Raw genomic sequence first — 20,787 nt, 5'->3', positions numbered from 1 at the left:
ACCTAACTAAAAAACAAACCAGTTAATATTGGTAAATATGGATAAATTGAAATATAGATGGTTGACATGTTTTTCCCTGCCTTTAAGGAAGCAGCTATAAAGCCATAAATAAAAACAGTCATCGTAAATTATAAAATCTGGTTCTATGTCTCTAGGTAACTATGCTCTTTCATAAATGTATGATTTTCATTTTAACAACATTGATAAACAGAATGAAAAGCTTTTCCAGTTGCTGAAATTCTTGTTTCTATTGGCTTAATTCGTCTTTATATCTAGCACTACAAAAACCCCTGTAACAATATCTGAAGAAAAAACCAATTCAGCAACTAAATAATACTAAAGAAAAAAATGATTACAGATGATTCATATGATTGTGATTAACCACCCACTTAAAAATAAAAACAGCTGTTCTAAAAATATTGGTTTTAATAATAGTTATTTATAAATTTTAATAACTAACAATACATAAAGAGGAAAAACATAAAATCGGGAAAAGACTGTTTCACACAGTAGTATGAACAAATTTATAAGTTGTATTTTCATGTAAAATAACCCAAAAAGGTATAAACGTTAAATTCATAAAGTATTTTAAAAGTTGCTACAGCTCGGTCCTTGACAACCCAACTACCTGTATATAAACTTACTTGGATGTCTGTATGATTGTAGTACTAGGGCTATACATTATTTATTGACGATACTGTTCAAATCACTTCGTCACCAAAAATGTTCAGATATTTTATGTAGTTTAGGTTGATTTTGGTAGATCAACTCAGGTTTGCAGAGTAATATAATTACTGAAGGAAAAGAATATTACATGTGTGTATATGTCATAAGTTGCATTTATGTCAGAAAACAACACAAGTTTACCAACTGTAACTTAATATACAGACACATTTAAGATAACTGCACCTGTTTTCAGTATGCCTCTGGGATTCAACTCAAACTGCTAGAATTGGCCTGCTATCTACATGACCTAGTTCCTGATATCTCAAGGACCTCCTCCTCTAATACAAGTCAGTCCATGCTGTCGAGGTCACTCTCCGGGATCACCAGCAGCGCTCTGCACTGATGCCCTTTCTCTGGGAGAGAGGGAGACATTCCTTTAATGCCAGGTTATTTTCTTTTTTTCCAATCCTTTGAAACCAGCAAGTATCGGTTCTCTAAACTGATTATCATGTTTCAAAGTTTCACAGAATTTGTGGTTGGTTTTAATTTAGCTTTGGGTTATACTTAAATGGGAAGTGCCTTAGGAACTCGACATAGTGCTCTGATATGAACTCCTTATTTAAGTTCACTATTCAAGCATCAAATCAAGACTGCAAGGTATATGGAAAACAATAGTTGAATAGTTCCTAAGATTAGTTCAGATTACTGCAGGGTGGATAAAAATCAATGATTTTTTTAAAAAAAATCAGATTTTTTTTATTTAAATCGGATTTTTTTGATTTAAATCGGATTTTTTTTTATTTTTATCAAATTTATTTTAATAAAAAACTTTTGGGGTAAAAATCTATCGTAAGATAGTTTTCTATTTAAGATACATAAATAATTTAGTTTATTCAGCATGAAATGGAGCTTAGTTATGTAGCATGAGGCTGTATATTCTGCAACACTGGGACTATCGGTGAGTCAACAGTGGGTCAAAGGAGTAGCAGAGATGACAGCTGCTCTTTAAAAATTATGATTTAAATCGAGTTGATTTAAATCAAGCCTTTTTACTAGTGATTTAAATCATGATTTAAATTGTGATTTAAATCAACTCGATTTAAATCAAATCCACCCTGGATTACTGCATTATCAAATTTAATTTTACGTACCTTATGGAGACACATAACTAAACAATAATTGGGTTTTTTTTTTTTTACTTTTGACAAGTAATGGTTTAAAAACTGTATCTCTGTTAACACACACCAAAAGCCTTTAAATAGATGGGCCATAAAATTAAGAAAATGACATTATTCGTATTATTTGTCCCACAATAATTCTTTTGACTCTCAAAGAGGCTTATCTGCTTTTCAAGTACTGTTAAACTTGTGCCAATATAAACAACAAAAAAGACAACAAAGGATGTAGATTACCAGTAGGGAAAAGACAGCATACTTATTGGCTCAGGGATAATTTGGCCCAGTGGAATGAAAATCTTTGGAAAGGGAACAGATGGCCCACAGCTATCAAAAAGCAGCTTTTTCTCAGTCTATTGACCTGTTACACTACACTTCTTGTCTCACAGAAAATACTTCTGCCTTTTTAAGAAATATGCTTTTTAGTCCATATCCTGTGAGAAGTCTTCCTAGTTTCCAATATGGAAAAGAAAAATTATTCTAACACTGGTCAGATGAGTCAACAAGCTGTGAGGCTTTAACCAGGATATTTTTAAAAAATATTTCTTTATTTAGGCATTGTTCCTTATTAATCTACTTTAGGTTAGGTTTTTTTTTTTTTAACAAAAGCTTTTCATGAGTAGGCAAAAAAATATTTGCCTACTCATAAGACATTAATTCTATTCCTCATTCTTTTCCAAGAGCACAGAATCAAGAAATATGTCTCATTGTGAGGCAAGAAAGAAATGTTTTTGGTTTGTGGTGCAATATAACGGTTGAGTACTGAGGCCACAACACCTCATGTATAGTATATACCATATTTTTTGGAGTATAAGACGCACCAGTGTATAAAGACGCACCAGTGTATAAGACGCACCTTAGTGTTTTGGGAAGAATATAAGAAAAAAGCTGATTGGCAGGTGGATCGACCTCCTGGAATACCCCCAATCAGCTGTTCCCAGAGTTGAATTTTAGAAACAGGTTCCTTGGCTGTGAGCTTTGTGCTTTGTTTTTTTGTTTTTTGTTTTTTTGCTTTTTTTCTTGCCTCTGAACCTCCGAAACGAAGCTTCAGAAAAAAGGCCTCCAAAGCTCTGTTTGGGGGCTTCTTTTCTGAAGCTCTGTTTGGAGCTTCTTTTCTGAAGCTTCATTTCTGATGCTTTTTTCAGCCTCTGAAACCTCCATTTGAGAAGCTGGGTGGGACTACATTCAGAGTATAAGACGCACACAGATTTTCACCCTCTTTTTTTGGGGAAAAAGATGCGTCTTATACTGTTGGAAGAAATATCTTTCTGGGTTCAGCTCCAAGTGGGGAAAAAGACACTGGAAACATGGAGACTGCTTGGAAAGATGGTTTAATGGTGGACAGGATCACATAGTTTGAGTTCCTGAACAGAAAAGGGTCGAGATGCTGAGCATGCCTTAGTTTTATGCCCTCTCTGAGCTTTGAACTTCCTGGAGCACAGGAAGAGTATCCTGATTGGTCGTCAGACTCCCGGGGGTGGAGGGGTCTTAGCTAACCTTGCTGGCTGATGTAATCTTCCCAGGTGCCATGTGGTGAATTTCTGTTGCTAGATGGATCTTTTGTGTTGCAGATGATGGTCCATTGACAAAGGTGGGGGAAATGAGTGAGCTTGGCTGAGGCTTTAATGCCCCATTGAGAAAGGTGGGGGGAGACAGGAAGCTGCTTTGTCTTTAAAACATGTTTCTCCATTTCTCATCCAGGGAAATATAATATTCTGCCTTTTTAATATTTCCTAAAATATTTCATTCTTCTAGGAGAGGGGTGAGTGCTAACTTCCTACAATACTCCGAAAAATATGGTTTGTGTGTACAACTGCTTCAGTAGTTTTTAATCTTATTCATCATCACATTCCCCAGGAACCCAAAACAGGGAAGCCACTGGGATAATAGTAGTAGAGACTCAATTTCAGGGTATAGGATAATTCAGGTACCTGTAGGTAGCAATTTAAGCGATAGAGATAACAGTATAGCTATCTACAACAGCACTAATAATTGTTAATGGAGTGTTGGAAGAAACATCCTTCTAGGTTCTGCTCCAAGTGGGGAAAACAGACACTGGAAACATGGAGACTGCTTGGAAAGATGGTTTAATGGTGGACAGGATCACATGGCTTGAGCTCCTGAACAGAAAAGGGGGAGATACAGCGAGTTTTTCAGGTTTTATACTCTCTCTGGCTTTGAACTTCCTGGGGCCCAGAAAGAGTACTCTGATTGGTTGTCAGACTCCCAGGGGGTGGGGGTCTTGCTGGCTGATGGTCACATGTGCTTCCCAGGTCACATGTGGTGAGTCTCTGCTGCTATTGTGTAGAGGGCTAATCCTATCTTTCGCAATTCCTACTATGGCTCTGCCTGAAGGAGGCAGATCTTTGTTATGTAGAATAGACTGGCCCAGGCCTTAATGGCCCATTGACAAAAGGTGGGGGGCAGGAAGGTGGGAGCTGCTTTGTCTGTAAAATATGCTTCTCATATTTCTGCCTTTTTCATATTTCCTAAAATATTTCACTCTTCCAGGAAAGGGGTGGGTGCTAACTTCCTACAGGAGATTTAACCAAATCACCTGAGATACAAAAAATAACAACACAAGGCTGCCCACTATCCTCTCTTTTATTCATTTTAAGTCTTGAAATATGGAATAGAGACATAAGATCACATGAGAGGATTATGGATGCAAAGATTATTAGAGTCATATAAGAGCTTTTGCGGATGATTGGTTCTAATTTTGGCAGCCCCTTTAAAAAGAATTGAACTTAATGAGTAATTAGAAGAATTTAGGCATTAACAGGTTTCAAGATTAGTAAACAGAAGACAAAGATGTTAACAAAAATTGGAAGATACAATATCAAACAAAATTGATGAATAAAATGGATTTTAAGATTGAGAAGATGGTAAACACTTGGGTATAACTATGTTAAATATGAATTGTATGTTATTTCAAAATAATTATGTTAAAATATGGGATAAAGTTAAAGAAATGTCAAGGTTGAATAAAGTGCAATTGGCACTGTTGTCTAGAATTTCTGTGATTAAGATTAATGTTTTACCTAAAACGTTATTTTTGTTTTAGATACCTCTTTTGACAACTGAGCAACTATTTAAATAGCAGAAGGATATATCTAAATTTATATCGCATAGTAAAAATATTATGAGTTAAATATTAGGAAAGGGGACAATTGAGTTTACCAAACAGAAATTATATTTTTCTGCTTGTTGTTTAGTGTGGATAGAAGAAAAGGTATTGTTAAGAAACAGAAGGCTTTTGAAGTTAGAAGGAGTTGATTTGAGATTTGAGTGGCATAAGTATCTATGGAATGACAAAGGTAAGTTAATGTAGATTTCAAAAACCATTATGTCAGATGAGCTATTCTTAAAGAGTATGGAATAAATATAAATGTAGATTGTGCGCAAAAATATTTCTGTGGCCTTCAGAACAAGAAGCACTTTACAGATGAGAAATGATAAGAAAGAGGAACTCATCAATTTGCAGATGACAGCATGCTGGCCAACACTCCAGAAGATAGGCTCAATATACAGAAAAATTCAACAGCTGGGAACACTGGGCCCTATCTAACAAAATGAAATTCAGAGGTGAGAAAATAAGTTTCTATATATTGGGAAGAAAAACTGAATGTACAGGTATAGAACTGCAAGAGGGTTCTTTGAGTCCTAGTGGACCATCACTTAAATATGAGCTGGCAGTATGCTGCAGCTGTCAAGAGTATGATGCAGCTGCAAATGTGGTCCTAACCTGCACTAACAGAGTGACAGAATCAAGATCACATGAAGTGTTAGTACCATTTTATAATGCCTTGGTAAGACCACACCTGGAATATTAGTTTCGGTCGTCATGATATAAAAGGATGTTGAGACTCCAGGAAGAGTGAAGAAAATTGTAACAAAGATGATTAGGGGATTGAAGGCTACAACATATGAAAACAATTGCAGGAATTGGGTATGTCTAATTTAATGAAAAGAAGGACTAGGGATAACATGATAGCAGTGCTCTGATATCTAAGGGGCTGCCACAAAGAAGAGGGAGTCAACCTATTCTCCAAAGCAGAGCAATGGATGGATGAAGGCAGAGCAATGGATGGAAACTAATCAAGGAGAGAAGCAACCTATAGAACTAAGGAGAAATTTCCTGACAGAACAATTAATCAGTGGAATGATTTGCCACCAGAAGTTGTGGGTGCTCCAACACTAGAGATTTTTTAAATGATAGACTGGATAGACATTTGTCTGAAAAGTTATAAGGTTTCCTGCTTGAGCTGGGGGTTAGACTAGAAGACCTCCAAGGTCCCTTTTAACTCTATTGTTCTGTTATTCTGTTAAAATCAAGAAAAGATTAACAGTAGGATATACTTGTCAATAGTTTTCTTATGTACAATTATAAGATTTAAACTGAATAAAAGATTTTATGGTTTTGAACAATGTAAGACTGAGTTTGAAACAGAACTACATACTAATAATGGAACATGTTATTGCTAAAATATATAAAATTTTGGTGAAGTATGAAATGGAAGAACATGTAAAATAATGCATGATAAAATGATCTATTGTTTTTGTCAGTATCTGTCAGCAGAAAAGTTGTCTAGAATGTATAAAGCTAGTTCAAATCATGATTGGTGGACTTACAAAAAAGCTAAAATATTTTAATACAAATATATAATTTCAGAAGATTTTGAAGATTTGAGTACAATTGAAACCAGAGGCATCTACAGTAATGGTTGACTGGAAATCCCTAACAGGTAACTTTCAACTATGACCATAATTGAGCCCTGAATTAGTTGTGTGGCAGTAGTTAAGCAGGATACCCTGTGACCTCACCCAATTTTATGATTTTTTCCCCATAAATGTTGTTAAGTGAACATGAAAAAACTAAGAACTAAGATCCAAAACCTATTCCAAGATCTTAATGCATAAGGGTACCAAGATCTTGGGCTGCTTAGATGGAGAACATGCAACTACAGTGAAGGAAGAATGTGAAAATTTCTTAACATTTAGGCTCTTTTATCTGACTGCAATGCTCACATGCTCTTATTACTGTCAATTAATCAGTTGTGACATGAATTTTGACACCCCTGCTTTAAGGTAATGTGACTCTTTTACGCAACTGTCCCATTGGCATCAGTGTTTAATATATCCTAGGTGCATTCCAAGCAGTGGAACCACTACTTTTAGATCTCCAGTACTCCAGTTGGACTTTGTGTACTGGATGTATTTCAACAACAGTTCCATGTTTTTGTATGTTGTTTTTTCATTTGTGAAGAATAGCTAAGTGTTTTGCTACTGATTTTTGTTTGCACTTAGTGTCTGATGCAGCTCACTGAAGTGTCCAACAATAGTCAGCCAGCACTGAAGGGTATACATTGTTATTGTGTAAAATCAGTAGATTTCTACAATACATGATAGGTTAAATTACAGGTTATTTTCATGAATAGCAGTGAAATATCTGTAAGATACATCTGAGTGTTCAGGAAGCAAAATCTTTGCTGTCCAGTGTTATGTGGCACCAAGATGTTTTCATCTTCTAGTGGCCATATAGATTTTCTCCATGATCTGTAGTTTGGAATGAGGTTAATCTTTCCCCCTGGCTACCCTAGCTACTTTTTTTCTTTAACTGTACTACCTTTAAATTTGTCTCAGTATTGCATCTGCTCATTTATGGGAATATATGTCCCACTTGTTCTTGGACTCCTTTTCAGACTTATGAATAGTGATGTCTGTAGAAATCCTATTATTGTTCCTATCTTTCTTCTCTCAAGGCCAAAGGAAAACCAAAAGAGGATAATGTTTTAATGAACTGGCAATATAGCCACTACAAGATGTTATCGCAATGGATATATGATCAGTAGTAGCAGTAGCATAAAAATATCGTAACTTATCTGAACTGTTAACTTAACAAGAGTCTCCTAAATAATATTGCTTCAATGGAAAGACCAAAGAAATACAAATGTTGTTCATCAACATCAACAAAAAATAAATTATTAAATAAACAGAGTCTATAGTAAGTATTGTCATACTCTGGTAAGTCTCGCATGCAGACAAATAGGGGCATGGGCTGCATGGGCCTTTTTTTCCCACTTCACTACAGAACATGGGATAGTGGTGATGGAAAATAATCTAGCTCATGGAGGAAAATAAAAGTAATGGCTTTAGTTTTATTGATGCAGGCTCAATTTCCCACTGAGCAATTGCAATTATAAGAAAAATAACATCTGTGGGGTTGAATTACATCAGTGTTATTTCATCATGCATATATCTAAAATGCCTATGTTAAACAGAATTTTTTTCCCTATAATGTAGAAAACCCCATAAGCAATTTCAATAAAACAATTCACTATCGCCATTCTATTGGATTCAATATTACCATTTTATAAGGATTGTCTTCTATGTAAAGCTCCAATCATTTCTGGTTTTAAACTGATATGAAACAACAAAGCCATTACATATATTATCCCATCATTACTTTCAAATGTTCCCTAATCAGTTTCCCTCCAGATTTGTTGAACCAAGGATTCCAGAATTCTCAGCCAATGTAGCCAGAAGTAGCAACTTATCTGGGGACATCAGACTGGCAATGTTTGTGAGAAATAACACCAAGAAATAGTGCTCCATGAGACCAATTAATCATAAATACCATTTTTTCCAAGGTGCTGGCTGTCATCTTTAAAGCCCTTTATGGCTTGGGACTGAATTATCTGAGGGATCATCTCTTCCCAGTTACATCCATCCGACGCACTAGAGAGGGGAGGCAAGGAATGTTGCAGGTCCTGTCTCCTAAGGCGATACATGTGGTGGCACCCAGGAGAAGGGCCTTGTTCATGGTGGCTGCCTCCATTTGTAATATCATTCCCACAGAGATTACCCTGCTTCCCACTTTGATACTCTTGCATAAAGACCTAAAGATTTAGGTCTTAGCTGCCAGGCCTGGGAACCCAGAATTGGATGGAGCCCCATCAAGTGGCTCATTTGATTGTGTATTGCCACTAGGAAAGTGGGGGTCTACTTTTTTTTTATTCTTTTATATTGGGTTTTTATTCTTTGTAAGTTACTCAGAGTCACTGAGAGTAAGTGGGCGGCCATATTAACAAACAAACAAACGCATACCATTTGGGCTCCAAAAATCCAAACAACCACTGCATAGCAGCAAACAAATGGCATTTTCTGCATCCCTTTGCTGCCATCTAGCTATTCTCTTGAATGTTTCAGTCTAAAAAGTAACTTTTGAACCAGGCTTCATAATCCACACATAGCTAGCTACTGAAGTTTCTGAAATCATCATTAATAAGAACAATCTTGAGGGAACTTCACAATTTTGAAATTTCGGGGAGGCGGGACTATTATGGAAAAATTTTACAACAGCCCTACCAAGACTGACTGCCTTCAGGATCTCCAAAATGCTGACTGGAACTTGGGGTGGGAGGAACCATATTATCCTAGAAGTTGCTAGGAGTACTTGGTTGGAAAGCTCATATTAAATACTGCAACATTTTGCTGCTAGTTGATATTTAAAACAATGATTTAAAATGTTATGCAACCATGCTTTCTTTAAACTACAATTATATCCCCTTTTCCCTCTGAGATGCAGTCAGTGATTCAAGTAATATAATAGGAGGCTCTTGTCCAAAAGAGTCTTTAGAATATTCTAAGTAGCAATACCCATGATATCTTAGCTAATTTTTAAACAATTTTATAAATGCTTTACTGGTGCTAATCAGAAAAGCAAACCAGCCACAACCATTGAAGGCATATTATTTTAAAACATGTTATAAAAATGTACATTGTTTTGGGGACAAGGCAGAGGTAACCAGTGTTATCAATGCAAACATATATTTATTTAACCTTAAAGCATTTGCATAGGAAACATTTTCTATTCAATTTCTCGCTCCATTGCATTTCTTCTCTATCCACTATTTCAAATGATCTAATCCAGTATTTCTTAAATGTGGTCTTACCACACATTGGGGATGGGGGGGCGTCCTCCAAGACCTCCTCTGAGGTCTACAAAATCAAAATTATTTGTCAAAACTATTTTGATAAAGAGCCCATAAAACAATCATGGTAGAGGCAGTGAATTAGTCAATTTTAATTTTTAACATGCTAAATATTGGTAAATATAATCCATAAAACAAAAGCTATTTTGGGATTCCCAATTTTTAAAAACGGAAAGCAGTCCTGACAGAAAAAACTTTAAGAAACATTGATCTAATTCATAAAGCCTTCATACCTTTGGGGTAGATTCTAAGAACACCTCAAAATTGTAAAGGGAGGAGAGAAATCATATCCTAGTCTATTCTACACATAAATTATGTTCTGCAGCAAAGGTATTCAATCCAAGATACTAAATGACATTAGTCCTCTTTCTTATTCACCCCCAACATAAATGTCAGCTCATATAACCATTTTCAGGGGATATTCAACTGTTTTTGGAGAGCAACGTACCGGTAAATGGCAGTACTGGATATGAATTCTGTAATTTCAGATATACAGGACCTAAAGTAATTGGCTAAACCTTTTACAGGTAGGAAGAATCAAGAGATTGGACGTTGGTCTTACCCGATACGTCCTTTCTCTATGAGGAGGAAAGTACTCAATATTGGGCATATTGTAAAAACGGTTTAAAATCATTATCAGCAGAAGATGTATTAATTTCAATTTATTAAATAATTTTCCAATCTTATGAGTATTACCTATATATATTGCAAAGTTATAAACAATGGAAGTACTATATATTAGTATTATGGAAGAAGACTCACCCCACCCCCATAAAAAACTTTTTTTTAAAATTTTGATTACAAACCAGATTACTATGCTAAATAATACAATATAACAGCTTGGTTCCTTAACACTTGCAAATTCTGTAATATCTTTGGAACAATTTTAAAAGATATTACAGTCTGCATTGTCTTCTGAATATGTTTTTAAAAATCTCCCATGCCATGTAAAAGAAAAAGAAATCTCAATGTGATAGCAGAATTATCAAGCCATTAAATTTTTGGTTCAGAATTCAGGCTTGAGAACACTTGCACAAATATACAGGGTTCTAAGTACTCGTGCATAAATTATGCAATATGCAATTTTAAATACATACAATTTCAAGTTAAATTGTCAAACTATTTTGTTTTTCAATGTAATTGTCTCATTCTGCATTGTTCGAGAAACACTTATTTTTCTGTTGAATTAGTATTATACAGCAGCATTTTGCCCTAAGTATCTTAGATTTAAGTTTTTTATTACTACTTTAGGTGCATAATGGGGATCAAGTAGTTTTAACTCAGCCTGTTCTAAAAAGCACTTTAGAAACCACTGTAAAACTGGAATGGAAGAACAGTTACTCTTATAATGTTTTGACAAGCACAAAACAGCACTGCACAATGATATTTAGCAGTCCAAGGCAACCTTGATGTTTCTATAAGTTTACAATCCAATTAACAATATGAAATGTTAGTCCACACATAATTTTTTTCATAATCATGCAAACTATATAAAAAGTTCAATCACAAACTATAAAACTACAGTCACATTAATTTCACCACATTGGAGCAGTTTTCTACTTTTTGTATCTTTCAATAGCAATAGAGGAATCAATTTCTATGAGGAACCATTGCATTTGTTAACCTCACTAAAAGGCTAATGTCACACATTAATGCAGAACACAGAACATTTAAATATATTTAAATAAGGTTTTTGATCAACAATAATATATTCCTTACAGAAGCTCTATTAAATCTTTTAGAAATATTTCCTACAAATATAACACTAACATTGAAATGTATACCAGGATATATCTTGGTGTGTGTGTGATTAAAAAAAACAACTAATAATTGTTGGATTTCCAAATACAAACTGATAGGGCCTTGGTGTACTAGATGTAACTGTGACAGAAAAGAAGAAAGTGTGAATAATTTATGTGGCAATACCAGGGGATAGTAGAATATAAAACAAAGAATTAGAAAAGATCACACAGTGTCAAGATCTGAAAGTTGAAATTAAAGGATTATGGCATGCACAACACTTAGAAATTCTGGGCATTGACAAAATTTCCATCGGTCAATTGCAAAAAGTCAGACTGCTTTGATCTGCGCATATACTATGTCTATATATTTTGACACCCAGAGTTTTTGGGAAGAACCTGATGCAAATGAAGGGCAATAATACCTAAAGAACTGGCAGCTGTGATTTTACATTGTTATGAAGAGTTGATGTAACAAATGGAAATACTAAATTTATAAAATCTAAACACTCTAATTTTCCCCACAAAAAAACTTATCCTACTTAGAACTGTCTCTATTCTCAGATGCTACTTTAATACAGGTAATCCTCAATTTATGACCACAATTGAGCCCAACATTTCTGTTGCTAAGTGAAACATTTAAGTGATTTTTCTCCATTTTACAATCTTGCTTGCCACACTTGTTAAGTGAATCACTCAGTTGTTAAGTTTGTAACACGGTTGTTAAGTGAATCTGGTTTCCCTATTGACTTTCCTTGTCAGAAGGTCATAAAAGGGAATCATATGACCCTAGGACTCTCCAACTGTCATAAATATGAGTCAATTGCCCAGTGTCCAAATTTTGATCACATGATCATGAGGATGGTTATAAGTGTGAAAAAACGGTCATAAGTTACTTTTTTCAATGTCACTGTAACTTTAGAGTCACTAAATGAACTGTTGTAATTCAAAGACTACCTGTAATTGTTAAGTCTTTGGTTAGGACTTAATTTATTAAGTTTCCATCAGTGTTAGACTGTGATTCTAACAGTAGATTACCCATACATAACCATAATAATAGTATCCTAAGAACTGTAGGTTGTTTTTTTTAACAATATTGCATTCACAACCTTCATCGCTGCTATATTTGGGTATATACCGGTATATTCCAAAAACAATGGAGAACTTGGTCTTTAAGGCACTAATAACTTAAAGCTAGATTGTATGTGGATTTGTAAAGACCATGACTTTAATATTTTTATATAAGCAATTATACTAATTAACCAGTATTATGCAAATACTGAAAACATAATGGTTTAGTTGCTCTAAACCATGATTTGTTTAACAGTGATTCATGCAATAAATGGTTAGACTACAAAAAGTCAAAACCAAACAAACCATATTATTTATTAGAGAGGATGTACTGAACTGATATGTATTGCTGTAATTTTATATGAATTTTGCTAAAATCTATGGTTACAATATTTTATATATAAAATAAAACAAACAATATTAATGGCTTAAAGACCAAGTATTTCTTTTGTTACCACTTTTCTTCTTTGGAGGTGAAAATTCAACAACTCAGTCTAAAAGGCACAACAAATACATAAGGATCAAAACAACCCAAGTCTCCACTCAGTAAAAATCAAGGTCATCAATCCAGAAATGTTCTTTTTTTATCAAAATATTTGGAAAATAATTTGCTTTTATTTCTTTTACTGTTTCTGCCAAAAGTCACAGTGAAATCAGAGATAAGCAACACATAAACAGCAGAAAAGTGGAAAGTATTAATATGTAATGGACTTCTGCATCCCAAAAAGTCCTTTGGATAACACCAATCATATACACATAGATTCATGAGAGAAGCCTGGATGAGGTGGGATTGACATTGTATGGTTAATTTTTTACTATACTGTAAATTGTTTTAACTTTTTGCTTTGAAAGAGTTTTCCAAGAAAGGAATTGGTTTCCCAAATTATCTAAATCAGATGTGGCTGAAGCACTTATTTTCTTTATTCATATGAAAATCCGAAAGGTAATTCAGTCAATAAAATATAAATATAAAGCTTATATAATATTAGACCTAAAATTAAGCACTGACCTAACACACATTGTATTTGTGTAATCAGGACATTCTGCCCTTCAAGATAAACAGCAACAGTATTCCATATAATAACTGCTTTTCCACAAGAAAAGGTAATGCAAGTTTATTCTATAATTAAAATTACAGATCTGAAAAGTTCTATCCCAATTAGCTTCACATCCTAAAAATCATACATATGTGTCCAGCATTGCCCAATATAATGTTGGGAATCTAATTATTCTATCCGAGTATAGCACTGGCTGCTTCTGGCAACATGGGCTACCTTGTATGAACATTCAAAACATAGTATAATCCCAAAAAAAATCAATCCTCATTAATATGTCATTGAGAGCTGAAATTATAGAACTAAAACACATCATACACATTATATATTTTAAACCAAATACAACTTTTTATTTTCTTGAGATTATTCTTCAGCAACTGTGGGAGACAGCCATTGATCCCTAGAAAAGATGTGGTTGTTTTAAGAAGTTACTACTAAATGCTACATGGGACACTCTCTTCCTAGCACCATATCCCCTTTGAATAAACAATGCTGTACAGTATTACTCATACTTCTCTAAGCGGAAAACTCTACCCTTCATGATAAATAGTAAACTGATATAATAAAAACAACCATATATGTAATACATACATGACAAGCCTATATAAACATTAAATTTAAAACCAAAAGTAGTGCACCACGCAATTAATTTGGTATAATTCGAATCATTCACACTGACATGCCTTACTTTTCAGACTACAAGACGCACTTCCCCCCCCAAAAGTGGGTGGAAATGTCTGGGCGTCTTATAGAGCGAATGTTGCTGAAGCCCCGCCCACCCACTGGCCCCCACCCTTCAACCTCTGCCTCCCAGCAATTTGTCTTCTTGCAGCAAACAGCCTCGTCAGCTTCAGCACAGCCTGATTTAGCTCAAGCAGCTGATTGGCGGTTGGATCAGCCTCCCGGAATACAGATGATCAGTTGTTCCAGGTTGCAGGGATTGCCACCACCGCCACCACGTGCCCCATTTTCAGCCTCCATGTGCCCCATTTCCAGCATCCATGCATCCCTTTTTGACCCGTTCGAAAAACGGGCTGTGCATAGGCCGAAAATGGAGCGCACAGAGGCCAAAAATGGGGTGCACAGAGGCAACAACAGCGATGGGTGGCAGCGATCCCTGCAGCCTGGAACAGCTGATTGTTGGTATTCTGGGAGGCCGTCAGCTGCTCGTGCTAAATCAGGCAGTGCTGAAGATGACCAAACTGCTTGCTGTTTGCTGCAAGGAGGCAAATTGCTGGGAGGCAGAGGCAGATTTTTTTTCCTGTTTTCCTCCCCAAAAGCTAGGTGCGTTTTATAGTCCAGAGTATTTTATAGTCCGAAAAATACGGTAGTTCTTAATAGAAAGGGGTTGCAGCTTGTCCAGCCCAAAGATTTCTATATACACAAAATACCACCCCAATGGTGAATGACACCATAAGGAATTTGGCATAATTATTCCATCTAACTCAGAATAGGTAGAAATAAATAGGCCTTTGCCATCTCAAAGCAACAGACAACTCGCATCCAAGCCCATATGTGCAAAAGACAATCCTGAATGTGACAGGAATGCAGATTAGCAGGCCTGCTTGACAAGCCCGAAACACAGTTTTTATATTGGGTTAGCATGCATTACATTACATGCTCTTCAAATAATATTGTTATATCAAATTAGAGGTTATCTTGAAGGGCACAGTGTCCTCATTACAAAGATTTAGGATAAGCATTAGTTCTATAATTAATTTCAGGCCCAATGTTATATATAAGGTTTATGTTCATTTTACTGATTAAGCTGTCTTGAATTTTCATGCAAACGTGGACTTAGAAATTAGTAAAAAGTCTTAGTCTCCTCAAAATTTATGGATTAAAAACAAGGAAGAATTTAAATGTAACTATACTATTTTACAACTTGCTTTAAATATAAAGATTGCTGTAATGATACATTTATTTATTTCTTACTTAATAATGAGTTTGTTAATTGCATTTTTGAACATAAGAACTACGTATATGACAACTTGGCAAACTAATAAGCCAAAGATTAAAGTACACTGACAGCAATATAAACCAGCCATTGTGATGTAAGTATTGAGATAGTAAGTTATATGTAGATTTTCATATGATTTTTATAATGAAGTCACACTCCAAGATTCCAGTGATAAGGGGAAGTAAGGAAAACAACTCAACAACACTGGTAATTCAGTAAACATCTCCTTTGTGGAGATGGCATATATAGTGATATTGACATAAACAAAATGTTATCAATCTTTGTAGAAGCTCCACATAAAAAATAACTCAAACTATGTTCATAGTTTCTTATTACTTTGCATAAGACTTCAGTGGGAAACATTCCTGTTGAATAAGATATTATTTGTTTATTTCTTTACCAAGATGTCCTTAACTCAGATGTGTATTAGGTAGGCACTCATAATTTCACCTGAAATAAGCAAAAATCACATCCAAGAAATCAGGCAACTTTTAAAAAGTTATAGACACCCTTCTGGGCAAAGCCATTATTCATTTAGACATGCTAACTGAGGGCTATATTGGACAAGCGAAGTCTTTATTTCTCTTCCAGATATAGGAAGGCAGACACAGCCCAACATATGGAAACTATAATATCATTTTCTTTTGTCTTCTGAAAGTCTGTTTGGTAAGGGGGCAGCATGGCAATGGAAAAATACCAGAAGAATGAGCATCGATTAACAATCAACCTCTTATACTTTATCTATAAGTATGAGTTAGCCATATTCAAAATCCTGCAAATACTAAAGCAGTTAATTTCTCAACCCTAATCATTTCATATTGAACAAGTGCAAATTAGGAATAATTTCCAGTTATTAGTACAAAAGAAAGGCCCATAATTTGCAGCTAACAATAATAACACTGAGGGAAAGGGGAGAACAGTAGTGAAAAATCCTACAAATCGCATAGTACTAGACTGATGGTTATGGTCACATAGTACTAGACTGAAGGCGAGCTTAGAGGCAACCAGATTCCTTAATTCTTTTTGTGTACATCCATCTGACCTGATTTTCACTTAGCTATAGTAGTGGATATCTGTACTCCAAAAGAAACAACATAGATCCTACAAATTGATTCAAATGACAAATGGATGTTTGTTAGACAATATACAAAATTAGGATGCACTGTCAATGTTTCAGTATAGTAGTAATTGATATAAATCACTGGAAATTGCAGTATTAAAGCTCCATGCTTTAAGAATTCAAAAATCAATATTCAGACTGCATTTTCAAAGTGATAAATTTATGGAAATGGTAAAAATAAGAACGCATCTCTGTGTTAAATAAATTCAAGCAATATTACAGTTATACTACCTTGCATAATAGTGAAGTAAAAAATAATGACAATGATTCTGTAATCCAAATTACCCCTATGTAAAGCTAGTATTGGAAAAAAAATTAAATTAACAAATGGGACACTGAAAATATTATAGTTCTCTCATCCCTGATATTCAGAAGTCCTCTTGGGATTTCATACAATCTACTAGTCATTCTTCAGTTAAAAAGAAACCAACAAGTTGAGTGGGAGTTGGTTGACAAAGTGCCTACACCATTTGCATTTTAAAAGGGTTCTTTCCTTCTCATCTAAAGTACTTCTGCCAGTCCAACAGGGGGCAAAAGTTTAAATCTTGCATACAAACATAACCCTCTTCCAGGACAAAGGACAAAATAGAATTTAAGGTGGCAGAATGCTCTATCACCTAATTCCAATAAGAAATCTTCCACTGTTTAACTCTATATTAAAATTCTGAGATATGCAAACGCCTTTTGTCCACAACACCCTGGAATGCAGAGAAACTTCAGTTGTATTTAACATTCACTACAAAAAGCTTTTTAAATGCTGTTAAAAGAACAGAAAACTATTTTTTTTTGTCTAAAAAGGTATTTTAAGAAGTCAGTATTCCAAAAACAAAACATGCAATGCTAAGAGCACCCAAAGCTCTCCATGTTTTTTATGCAGCCTTTCTTTTGAAGAAAATAAAATGATGAATACTAACAGCTAAATGTCAGAATAGAAACATTTATGAGTTAGTTTGGTAATCACCCATTTTACTTAAAAGCACAAAGTGCAAACTCCGAAGCAAGAAAGCACTACTCTAAAGCTGTCTGAAAGTGCAAAACCACAAATCTGTCTGCCGAAAGCCCCAAAAACTCATTGTTTATCTCAATCCTTTCCAATACGCATACATGCATAAATAAATAAAGCACACATGCATAAATAAATACATAAGTATTTAACTCAGCTCCTGGGTTGCGGATTGAAAAAAGCAGGCATTAGGAAAGCATTTGGTCTGCGGGCTACTGTTGCAGGGGTATTACTATTTCTCTTCTCCAGACTGTATTGTAAACCTGGGAGAAATCCAAAGATTTTGTTTCTGAACGTTTGTCTCTGGGTGGAGAAGCAGGCAAGGCAGCATTCCTGGCCGAGAGAGTCTTAAGCACCGCAGGTGAAGTCAGCAGATCTCTTCAAACCGCCATGGGGTGGGGGTGGGGGGGGGATGGATATATACCCGGAGAACGATTTTCTTACACTTCGTTGACAATTCGTATATTATGTCGTGTGGAGGGAAAGGTCACCAGCCCATTTTCATTAATAAGGAAACCGTATTTCCAGGCAACATGAACATTCGGACACTTGATGCATCTCCTTTGATTCCTTCAGGTTTTAGGGAAATCCTTTTATTTATTTATTTATTAAAAAAAAAAAAACACTCCGTGGACGCGCAATCGGGAAGAATCTCCTCAACCTTTAAACTGGATTTTAAAAAAGAAAAAGAAAAATATCCGCAACCGTCTGGTTACAAAACAGGAGGCGGCGGATTGCGCCCTACCGTATCCTAAAAACACACATCCCGAGCACAAATCACGGAAAAGAGAGAAGTGGAGAAAATGCAAATACCCTCTTCGTGCAACAGTTCCCAAACAGTCACGCCAACACAATACACAGCGCAGCGCATTAAAAAAAAAAAAAAAAGCAACCCAGAGGTGGTGCAGGTGGAAAAGAGGAAGACGGGAAACGGCCCACAATTGGATTCCGGAATAAAAAGAAAGAATCGACCGGAATGCCGGCAGCAGGTGAGAAGAGGAGGGCGGGTCGCGAGGAACATTCCACCCCCCACCCACCCACCGCCACCCAGAACTCCACATTCCGCGAGTAATCGGATGCAAAAGACCCCCCCCCCCACACACACACACACACACCCGAGCGAGGGCGAGTTCCCGCCGCTGAGAAGATTCCCCGGAGGACATGGGAGGGTGTGGGGGGGGAGGCTGCCTTCTGCGGAAAGCGGCGGAATGACCAGGAGAAGCCTCTCCAGTGGGAAACCCCTACACGACGCGATGGGACAAGTTGAACGTGGCAAGCGGGGCTTTCAAAGCCACGGTAGAAGCCAGCCTTTCCTACTATGCTCAACAGGCAGCGAGCGACAGAACGGGCGAGCAGGGAAGGAGGCGAGACATTACTCACCACGCGCGCCCAGAGCGCCGCCACCCGCATGCTGCTTTTGCTCCGACCCGCTAACGAGTCTCGGGCTCCGCCACCGTCTCTCAGCGCACGTAGATAAGACGCCGGCCGATCGCGGAGCCCTCCGATCGGTTCGCAAGCGCTACTCTCTCCGTGCGCGCGCGGGAACACGCATCCCGCGCGCCACCGCCCGCCCGGGGAGTTGCTTAGCGCAGCCGAGCCGCCTCAACTAGGCCCGCGCTGCGCGCGCCCGACGCCAACTAGCCCGCCTGCCCGCCGAGCGTTACCTTGCACCCGCCTGCCGACCCCTCCTACTCTACGCGCGCCGCTCCTCCCGCTTTCTTCTCCTGTGGGCTGCCGCTCCGCTTGCTCTTCGTGCTCTCCACCACCACCACCACCCCCGGCGTCACATTCTGCGTGCCTGGCGCACCCCAGAAAGCCCTCTTCGTTCGTTCGTGCCACTCCTCCTCCCTCTCCCGTTCCGCATCCAGGCTTTCTTCGATCCCGCTCTTGGCCAAGGAGTCCTTGCCGTGCCCGTGTGAGGCTCTCACCTGCCCCTCCCCCCCCCCTCCACCCACTCTGGGGAGAGACAATTCCCCAGGTAGCCGCCGAGCGCTCACCTCTCGGGGACGGTGCCCGAGGAAGTTCCCCTGGCGCCGCAGTGCTAAGCAGGCGCTACTTGGGAGTAAGACCGGTTTTAAAGGAGTGGGAAAGATTTCCCGGTAAAGCGTCTTAAAATGCCATCGGGATCCAGGCTTCCGTGAATTGAACTGAGGCACGGACACCCCAGGATACACTTTTCTCTCTCCTGCTCCTCCCCGTTTCTCGGTTCCTCCCTCAAAACCTGCTTCACCCTTTCCCGACGGCCTTTTCATAGACTCGCCACCATTAAAATCCATATTCCTTCCAAGTTCTGGGTGCCTCTCATCCTCTTTTCCGCCTTTCCTAACCTATGCAGCTTTCTGTTGCAATCCCCGCAGTACTTCTCCTCCTCCCCCCCCAACCAACCACCCCCGCTTCAACCTTTCCCTTTTATTACGCGCGGCGCCCCTTGAAACCTCCCCCCCTCTGGCCCTTTCGTCCGTCCGTGGCTGTTGCAGGGAGGATATTTACACGCCAAGGGACGCGGGGCTCCCTCACAACAGCCAGATTGTTTGCACTCTTTTGTGTGACTGGCAATGTGCGGGCTTCGTTTCTCCACCCTCGAAATGGTTCGCTCCCCTTTCCATTGAAGCATGCCGTTTTCAGCAACAATAGGTGCGAACTTGCTTTGAGGCCGGAGGGCTAAAGGTTAGCGCCCAGCTACCTCCTGCAGGTTTTCTTTAGCAGGAGTTCATAGCTCCTCCTCCCCCTTCAAACCACAGATGGAGGTGGGGCTGCGTTTTGATTGGTGCCTGAACGCCCCGCCTGCAGAATCTCTTCCAGCCCCGACAGGTAACCAGGTAGGGTAAGGTAGGCACTCTTTGTTGAGGATCCTGAAGAAGACAATGTTTCTCTCCAAATGTTTGGTCGGTTTTGATTAGCTTGCTCTTAGTACATTTTACCTGGCCCAAGAATTTGGAGTTCTTAACACTATGTAAATAAATACTTTTAACTATCTATCGTTGTCTAAAATTGTGCATTTAAC

At 37.6% G+C, this 20,787-nt stretch overlaps 1 protein-coding gene and 1 long non-coding RNA gene across 22 annotated transcripts in view; one reads left to right on the top strand and one right to left on the bottom strand.

The window, feature by feature from the left end:
• PTPRF (protein tyrosine phosphatase receptor type F) overlaps nucleotides 1-20,165 on the bottom strand; it is a 529,684-nt gene extending 509,519 nt beyond the window's left edge. For 4 of the 21 annotated variants that reach the window (XM_034414872.3, XM_034414862.3, XM_060689872.2 and 1 more), the window contains exon 1: nucleotides 19,164-19,544. The gene's annotated coding sequence lies outside the window, so the exon portion shown is untranslated. Of the gene's footprint in view, nucleotides 1-18,596; nucleotides 18,753-19,163; nucleotides 19,650-19,780 lie in introns of those variants that run through there. The other 17 variants (XM_087889624.1, XM_087889633.1, XM_087889632.1 and 14 more) reach the window with 7 other exon arrangements.
• LOC117664097 (uncharacterized) lies at nucleotides 915-7,765 on the top strand. The gene is made up of 4 exons (XR_004590914.2): nucleotides 915-1,112; nucleotides 5,268-5,426; nucleotides 6,514-6,586; nucleotides 7,604-7,765. It is a non-coding gene; the product is annotated as an uncharacterized LOC117664097 (long non-coding RNA).
• Nucleotides 20,166-20,787: the final 622 nt, after the last annotated feature.

Source organism: Pantherophis guttatus, chromosome 3, assembly GCF_059756535.1.
Source record: "Pantherophis guttatus breed Tessera chromosome 3, ASM5975653v1, whole genome shotgun sequence".
NCBI lineage: Eukaryota > Metazoa > Chordata > Lepidosauria > Squamata > Colubridae > Pantherophis > Pantherophis guttatus.
This window is presented reverse-complemented; position numbering and strand designations above follow the sequence as displayed.